Source organism: Sinocyclocheilus anshuiensis, unplaced genomic scaffold (assembly GCF_001515605.1).
Source record: "Sinocyclocheilus anshuiensis isolate Anshui unplaced genomic scaffold, SAMN03320099.WGS_v1.1 scaffold3274, whole genome shotgun sequence".
Lineage (NCBI taxonomy): Eukaryota > Metazoa > Chordata > Actinopteri > Cypriniformes > Cyprinidae > Sinocyclocheilus > Sinocyclocheilus anshuiensis.
This window is the reverse complement of record NW_015537940.1, coordinates 119,483-128,695: the sequence shown is the minus strand read 5'-3', so window position 1 is coordinate 128,695 and position 9,213 is coordinate 119,483. Positions and strand designations below refer to the sequence as shown.

The 9,213-nt window shown below is 36.7% G+C and overlaps 1 protein-coding gene across 1 annotated transcript in view; it reads left to right on the top strand.

Annotated features, from left to right (window-relative positions):
* Nucleotides 1-9,213, top strand: part of LOC107663197 (ammonium transporter Rh type B) — a 29,143-nt gene that overhangs the window by 15,409 nt on the left and 4,521 nt on the right. The window contains exon 11 of the transcript XR_001631301.1: nt 6,974-6,980. The gene's annotated coding sequence lies outside the window, so the exon portion shown is untranslated. The remainder of the gene's footprint in view (nt 1-6,973; nt 6,981-9,213) is intronic.

Below are 9,213 nucleotides of genomic sequence, written 5' to 3'. Positions count from 1 at the left end.
ATAGCCTACACTACCTTTAAAAACCCATACAAAAACACAAATATACACACTTTACACACAAAATGTCACAACGAATGACTTACACACCAGCAAATCACACGTTTACACACAAATGAATGCTTTCGCTGTCTCTCCTCTCGCTTTTCTCTCTCACACAAACCACGATTCACACTCTCTCCGCACCTTCTCGTCATAATTAAAACAGGAGGTGTCTCCACAATGCTCTTTTGTCTTAGTGCAGCACGATGAGAGAAAGGAGTCCGGTGGTTGAATATTAATGAGGCAGGGTGTCCGTGGATGGGCTGCATGAGCAGAGCCGAGGAAAAAAACACTGGTAGCCTACTATTTTCCTCCTCCTACGCTTGTGGAAGGATACATCATGTGCCAAAACACCTCTGGCCACTCCGGCTGCCAGCGGTGGGGAAATGAGCACTATGCATTGAGAGAACGTGTAAGGTATACCTAGGATGCTAGTGTGAAAATGCAGCGAATAGCTGAATGATTGTGTGGCCTATTCAAGCCACTAGGTGGAGCTGAGTGAGCTTTGAGACGGAGCTGGTGCTTGTTTGTCTCTACAGTACCTGACTGAGCTTCACCGATGTTTAGTTGCTATACTAAACACTATCTACAGATACACACACATGCCTTGGTCTCTGATTTAAATATAGTACAAACCTATGTATGCATGCAAGTAGTAAGTTATACATATGTTCAAGTAAAAATGTATTTTGTTACATATAATAAATTAATAATTCATAAATATCATAACTTTTTTTGGGTGTCACACCACATGACATTTTACAGCCTGGATTTTACATCAGAAAGTCATAGAAAAGGTGTATTAGAAAAGGTGAATTCAAGTCATTGTATGTATGAATTGCATTTTCTTACATTTATTAAAATTGTATTTAAAATTAAGATATTTTAACAAATGAATAGATCCAGACAAAAAAAAAAAATTTCACTCCTTTGAAGAAACACACCTCCAACAATACTGCACAATCAAAAATGCTTTCTCCAACAGACATGAAGGCAATGAATGCATGTTTGCAAGCACCAAATCGCATACACAAACACGCCATTCCACAATGCCGTGAAATTGTTTCTTTTTAGCTTTTAAGCGGTCAAAGGGAAACACACACACAAACACTTGCAAGCATACTTCCAGTGTTGCCATGCACCTCTCTCACACACACTTTCTCACACAGATACTTCCTGAAGAGGCATTTTTAAAGCTGAGAGGTTGGATGTCTATCTTTGGCTCTCAGTTCTAAGCGCCCTGTGTGAGTGTGTGAGGGGCCTGTATATGAGCAAACTGCCGCCTACTCCGGCCATGACCCACAATTCCTCACAATGCCCCCATTCTCTGGACTGAAAGGCTCCATCAGCAGCAGGGGCCAGCTCTCTGGAGGGGATATGACGCCTCCCAGGATGGCATACAGAGACGGGCATCGCTGCCAGGAAACCATGGGCCTGGCGGAAAGAGCCAGCAAAGGCGATGATGAGAGAAAGAGAGAGAGAGAGCTGAGAGGGCAAGCAGAGAGATAGAAGGATATGCTTGCCAAGAGATGCCAAGCGTTTTGTATATGCCAGTGCCACTCAAGCCTCATTAGCCTGACTCTTTGTGCCACACTGCTCTCTGCTGTGAAGGGATGTGCAACTCGCTAGTCCTGACAGGAGCATCAGATGCTGGGTTTGTGTCAGTCAGTCTGGAACTAGATGTGAAAGTGAGATCGGAATATTGCTGCCGCTAAATTTAGTGTTATTTTATTAACTATAAAAATATTTATATCAGGCAAAATTAAAGACTAGTGTTACATTTTAGTATTATTATTTTTTTAATATAAAAAAATTCTCAGTCATATTTTATTTGAACATTCAAGCACTAGTGTTAATGTTTGTGTTATTTAAAAAAAATTATGTCAGGCAAATTTTGTCTGACCATTTAAGAACTAATATTAATATTTAGTGCTATTTTTAAAATATAAAAAAACAATTCTGTCAGGCACAATTTATTGTACCATTCAAGCACTAGTGTCAATATTTAGTGTTAAAAACAAAACAAAAATCAAGCAGAATTCTATTAAGCACATTTTATTGGACAATTCAAATATTGATTATTGTGAAATATACTACAGCAGGTATAAGCATGATTTTAAGGTAAAATAATAATTTATGAAAGGAGATTTGTAACTAGGAACATTGCAAACTGCTGATAAAAATGCTATTAAAAACATTTTAAAATGATTAAAACTGAAAAACAGCATTGCTGGAGTGCAACAAGGATACTTGTATGTGGTCTTTTAAATCCCTGGCTGTTTCTTTTAAACTAAGACAAAACGTGCATGTTGCTATTGTAAAAAAAAAATCGTAGCGTTTTTAGCTCCTTATTTTCAGGACGCATTTCTGCAAAAGTCTCCTGTAAGCAAACAACCCTGGTGGTTGGCCATGAGCACACACACACACACACACACACACACACACACACACACATCCCAGTGAAAATCTTTATTTGAAAAGGTACAGGTCAGCCTTATCAAAGAGCCCAGGGGCCGTTAGGGGCATTGAAGGGGTAGGACAGCCTGGCAGGGCGTATAGAGGGGGTCCAGGTGGGGCATTAATCTTGAGGAGGATTAATCTAATAATCTAGTGATCCAATGATGAATCAAACTTCAGAGCTTGGTGTGATTCTTTACAGCTCCAATTAACTCCAAGGGAGGGAGAGGCTGATGGACAAGTCTATTATTGGCATTTGAGAGACACTGTGAAAACTGAAAGAAATCAAAGGAAAAGTGTTCTGGAGAATTACGCCCACGCAGAGTGAATACACAGAACATGCATGACTGGCTCAATTGTGCCCTTTTAACATTTTCCTTCCAAACCCCAAATCGCTAGGATATATATTGCAAAAGATGTCGTTTGCGACACCATGGTGGGGAGCAGTTTATGTGCCTTCGTCAATCCCAAAGCAAGCATTCACGATTACATGAAAAACACAAATGGGCAGTTAAAAAAAGATTTGGGATTCAAGATTAATTAAACTGAATTACATTTACAGTCCTTTTGAACTATTTCTGCCTTTGATAAAGCCATTACATGTGCACATAGATTAAAATGCTTTCTTTTAACATGAATCAAGCTAGTTTGTTGTCAAAATCTATTTGTCCCTGACTTTCGCTTGCTCAGCACATACAAGAATTGTGGGAAATCCAGCTGGTCTTTTATTATAATTTAATGAAACAAGCTATGCTGAGTTACACAAACTGGCATAATGGCAACTCTGGATCATATTTTTAAACTCTATCAACAATAATCATATACTGAAAAATAAAAATATTCAACAAGCTAATAAATCCAGAAAATCCAGAAAAAATAAAGTTCCTTATGCCTGTAAGTCACTGGACCAACTGAACCTAAACAGTTTTACACAAGAATTAATATTTCTAAAATGGGCTGCTTACATAACATTGCATGGCTGACACTGACCTGTTGTTGAAGAGCAGGCCATCAGCCTATAGAGCCAAATGTTAGAGGAGAGGACCCTGACCTCTGACCCCCGGCTAATTGGAGGCTTGACCCTGTTAGGCAAGGACAAGCAGGTCACAAGGATAGCAGGCGTGCTTAGGGAGGGATATGCCCCGAGGGCTTACCCCAGGGACCCCTCCTTATGTTTCACATCCACCTTCTGACTGATTAAGGATATGTCCATCCCACTGTGAGGTTAAACCAACATTCATATATCAGTTCATTCATCGCTGCCCTAAAGCTATTCATGTGAATCAGCTATGGTATATTATGAATTTCCCTGCTCAAACTAACATCACCATAAGTTGATAATGATCACAAACAATAAATCTTTGTATGCTACAGAAAAACTTTTTTAACCCAAAATACAAAAAATATTATTGATGCTTTTCACAGTGAAAAGAAATGTTTTAATGGACCAACATTTCAAATTAAGGTTTTTATTTTCATTAAAATGCATCCCCTCTGTTTGCCATGTAATTAAAAATAAATAATCCAAATCTTTGTTTTTCTCAGAATAGTTTATGAAGCCTTTCTATCTTTCTTTCTGCCTGACACACACGGTAAAAATGTTTTCATAATTACAACGTCTTGTTTTCATCTAAGCTATTCATTTTTTATCGAGTTTTCAGATTTTTAAATCCGTTTTCATCATCAGTAGGCTAATGAATATCAAAATGTTTGAAAATTGAGTTTTATTTGATTTATTAAAATATTGTATATATATATTTAATATTGTATAATATTTGTTTATTTTATATACGTTTTCACCACCAGGATTTGTTTTGTTTTAATTGGCGAAAAATTAAAAATGGCGTCTGCCGTGAATAAGGTAGGCTACTGTATTTTTGACGAACGGGAGTTGTGATGGGAAAATGATGAGTTTTCTCTGTGATCAGTCGGATACAGTTAATATTTAATGGTGAGTCTTCATGATCCTGTGATGTGCTATGCCAGTGGCACGCTGTAGGCCTATATAATCCCTAAACTTGTTATTTGGGCCTCTCGTGAGCTCTCCGCTCCCAGCTACCAGTGAACAGCTCTGCTTCTGAATCTTTTCACTAGTACAAGGGATGAGAAAAACAAAATGCCAGTGGCAGTTGTTTGTTTATGGTTTCCCACGACTCCATGCCAATTACCCTCGTCCCTTTGTCAGTCGCTTGTCGTCTCTTATTAGCCACCCTTCGGTTGACATGAAACCCGGAAAAAGTGTATAGGCGAGGCGAGCCCACTCTCAAGCGTCGTGGATCATCTAGCTATCCTCACTTCCTTGGCAAATGTTCCTCTTGCTGTGAAATACAGCTTTTGCTACTCTTGCTTCACTATAGCTCGTTCCGCTCCAGGCCTTTGACGCTATATAGCTCTAAAAATATAGGCTATGCTTCTTTGCAGCACCATAGACTTTTTAATTTCTAAAGATCCACATTCATAGTTCTTTAGATACAAGGCTACATAAGCGGTTTTCTAAATAACTCGAGAATAAAAAAAAGTTGTTAAGTTATCATCAGATTGTAAAAACATTCATGTTCTGTTTGGACCACATCTTATGTATACAGTATATTTACTTCTATTTGCCTCATTTATTAGTCTGCATTTGCCTGCATTTTGCAGTTTATATTTCTCACGTTTTGGATGTTTTAGCCTATTTGTGTAAAATTAACGTGAAATTAAAACGATTTAGCTATTTTATCAAATCAATGCACGATTTAGATCTAAATTTACATTTAACTGGCATCATAAAGATAACTGGCAAGTGAAAGTGTTTTGCTTTTATGTAGGCTAGCTTTTAGGCTATTTTTCTATTTTCTTGACGCAACAACAATTGAAAAAAAAAAAGTCCAGAATGCTGACATTTTCATAGCAATAAAATATTTGCCTTCTGATGAATTCGAAAAATGAAATCTAACATGAATTATTAGAAATGGTGTGTGAGGCTCTGTAGATTCTGCATGTATTTAAAAAACGAGGCAACTTGGTTTATTTCTCTTAATTTTAAAAAGCTAAATAGATCGCTACTGATAGGCTACAGAGATGGGTAGTTGCCAGTTGGTTACAGGTTGCATTCAAACGAAAATAATAAGATCAACATAAATTGTTTATAGGCTGTATTTGATAAATCTTAACAAATATACTATTGCTGTTTATGCTTGCTGATCATATTTGTTATTTGCTATAGCCTATATTTGTTATAATGCTATAAAATATTTTGTAGCCTACATTTCTATCTCCACAGCTAAAGTAGCCTAAATGAACGGACATAAAACCCTCACAAATAATAATTTAGCCTATTTGGCTTTAAACCATCCAACTGCAGCGAATATTATAACGAAAATATGCCTTTAAATGGATATTTAGGTTTCAGTCACTCGGAAATGAGTCTGCATCCCCCTCCCAATCACAAACCGTATTTGCGTTTAGAAAATCACTGGGTTTATTTGGCTCACTCTGATTGGTTGGAACGAATATCAGTGGGTCCGTGAATGATCTCATTGCCTTCATTTACTATTTTCCGGTTTTTAATTGGGTCCTGCAGTGTATAGAATGCACACAGTCCAGACGAAGAGGCGCAGTAAACAAAAGGCGCTTTACTTTGATGCGAGGGAAACTGTGAGAACCGGTAGCCTGTGTTTTAATCCCGTTGACCCTGTGTGGTGTTAATTGAGGCTGACGTCACATAGCCTAATACCTCGGTGAAGGAAAATTAAGATGCGCGCGCACTAATGAGGGCGCTTGTCTCTCAACACAGGCATGATTAAGTTCCACACCACGAACTGTATGGCCATGCAATTATGTCTAAAATCAGAAGAATTAAAAATTTTGTTTTTCTGAAAAAAATGAAGCGGTATTGTTGGGTTATTCACCACTAGCGTTTAAAGAGCAACAGCGTTTTCCTTTTACGTAACATAAAATAATGAAATAATTAAGGAAGATTTAACGAACATTTGTTTAAAACAGAACCGACGATTTTTTTTAATTATTTAATTTTATTTTCTAATTATTGACATTTCCCTCCTTCCTTAAAAATCAGAAGAATTAAAAATTTTGTTTTTCTGAAAAAAATGAAGCGGTATTGTTGGGTTATTCACCACTAGCGTTTAAAGAGCAACAGCGTTTTCCTTTTACGTAACATAAAATAATGAAATAATTAAGGAAGATTTAACGAACATTTGTTTAAAACAGAACCGACGATTTTTTTTAATTATTTAATTTTATTTTCTAATTATTGACATTTAAATATAAATTATTATTATTATTATTATTATTATTATTATTATTATTTGCTCTGTATTTTTAATATGAAACAAATAAACGTCGACTTAATGATGCACCAAAACAGAATTTAATAGCCTATAAATAACATATAGCCTAGAAATTATACTACATAATTACTTAATTATAATTACTTTGTAATTATACAAAGTATACTACACTGAGGGGGCTGATGCAGTCTAACTGTGCATGTAAACGGTCAGTGTTGGACTTCACACAATTATTTATTTATCAATCTAATTGTATTGTATAATATTTATAGCCTATACCATTTCCGTTTCCCAAGACCAGTCTATAGGGCAGTATTGACTTTTGAGGACACTATACAATGATGGAGGCACATCGATCAGTGTCTGATCTGATTACTCACTTTTATGTGTCACTGCTAAAAGTTGTTGTCCGCCAAGTTGGCGGTATTAACCCTTTCATCCCCACGAGTCGCTATCACGGTTACTACAGAAAAGAAACCAGTAGTGCTTTGTGGTTTCCCAGACACACCCTGCGGCTGCGCGAGGATTCGCTTCATTACAATTTCAGGGTTTGTCACGTCAATGACAGCGTCTGAAACCGATAATACATTGCTCGTGAGGCTATGTAGACTGTTTCTTTGAATGTAACACAACTAGGCCTTTAGCAGCTGTAATTAAACTCGTGATTAGAATTATATATGTGTGTGAGTTTTAGTTTAGAAAACGACAAAGGGGTGATTAAAAAGTCAGAGAATTAGGGAAGTGTGAGGTTTGAGTTTCCAAACAGTTTCTTAGCTATTAAGGCTTAATTGGCACACAGTTTAGGCTAATGTATTTCTTCTTCTTCTTTTTCCAGAAGTTGGCTCCAAGTCAGCAAAATTCTACATCCACTATCATTATTAGATAATGATTAGCAAGTAACTGCATTTACAGGTTGGCTGTACTTAAAAATAATTACACACAGTAGAGAAATGGCCTGTTGATATATGTTGCTTATCCGTGTCTATTTCCTGTTGCATCAATTGCATGTATTTGTGTGTATGTATGTGTAAGTATGTGTGTGTGCACCTATTACTTAACCATATTTTGGGAACATATTTGCACACTAATAAAAAAGTAATTATTTTATCACAAAGTTTTTATAAAATTGCAAAAATTCTGAAAGTTTTCTGTTAGGGATAAATTTAGTTTGTGGATTAGGGTTAGGTATTTACATAAAAACAATTGAAGTTTATGCAATGCCCCCATTTAGATAGCTAAGTAAACTGTTGTGTGTGTGTGTGTACCTACTTAACCATATTTTGGGGACACATTTGTACCAAAAAGTAAGCAAAATCACCAAAAACCTCCATTTGGGGATGTCCTCATTTGTAAAACTGGTATAAAAATAAAGTAAACAAAGTTTTTTTGAAATTGTAAAAATGCAGAAAGTTTTCTGTGAGGGTTCTGTGAGGGTTAGGGATAGAGGTGGGTTTAGGTTAAACAGTGTATAACTGTCTGTATATAAAAACAATAGAAGTCTATGTAATGTCCCCATTTAGATAGCTAAGTAAACGTGTGTGTGTGTGTGTGTGTGTGTGTTAATGTGTTAAACGATGGTTTTCCCTCCAGACAGTGAAAACCATCCTTATCTATCAGGTGCTTTCCTTGGAAATTGAGTTTTGTCATTGCCTATTTTGCTGATTGTGTGTTTCACTTCTTTATTTTTTATTTATTTATTTATTGATGCATCTTCATGCATTATTCTTAAAAATCCAAGACTGCATGAACTTAAGAAACTTTCCATCTTCCACCAGTTCTGCCAGTTCAAAAAAGTCACATTCTCTGACATTGATGTTGCTTTACCTTAATGTACATGAAACAGAATAAATCCAATTATTTTTCTCTACATTTGAAATCTGTGCATGTAAGCTCATGCAACAGTTTTTTAATTCGATAGCGTGACTCGTTTGAAAGAAACAATCCGATCTTACTGAACGTGGCCTCAAATATCTTTCATTCGTGTCTAGACATCCCTCTTTTCACAAAGTCTCTAATGTCTCGGCCTGTCGTCATTTCTCTCCCCACGAGGCTAAACGATAGTTCACTTTTTATCCATCCTTGACACATACCATCAGTTACCACCCACTTCCCAGGGTGCTCATGGATGATGTTACCCAGTGCCATCAGGGAGCCCCAAAACTCTGTATCAGACAGAACTGGGGGTGCATGGGTATGGCAATTAGCATGAGAAAGCCACCCATCTTAGTGTGCTTATTTGACCTTTCACCCCTACTCTTTGTGCTTCTCAGACAGAAAACTGGTGTGTATATGCAGTGCCCTACATCCATACATGTTGTATGGTGATGTATTTGTCTGAAATATCTTAACAGCATTGGACATTAGTATGAAACAATGAGTTTTAAGTAAAGTGTTAGTGTGCATGTAACAGTTTGATATGATATAAGTC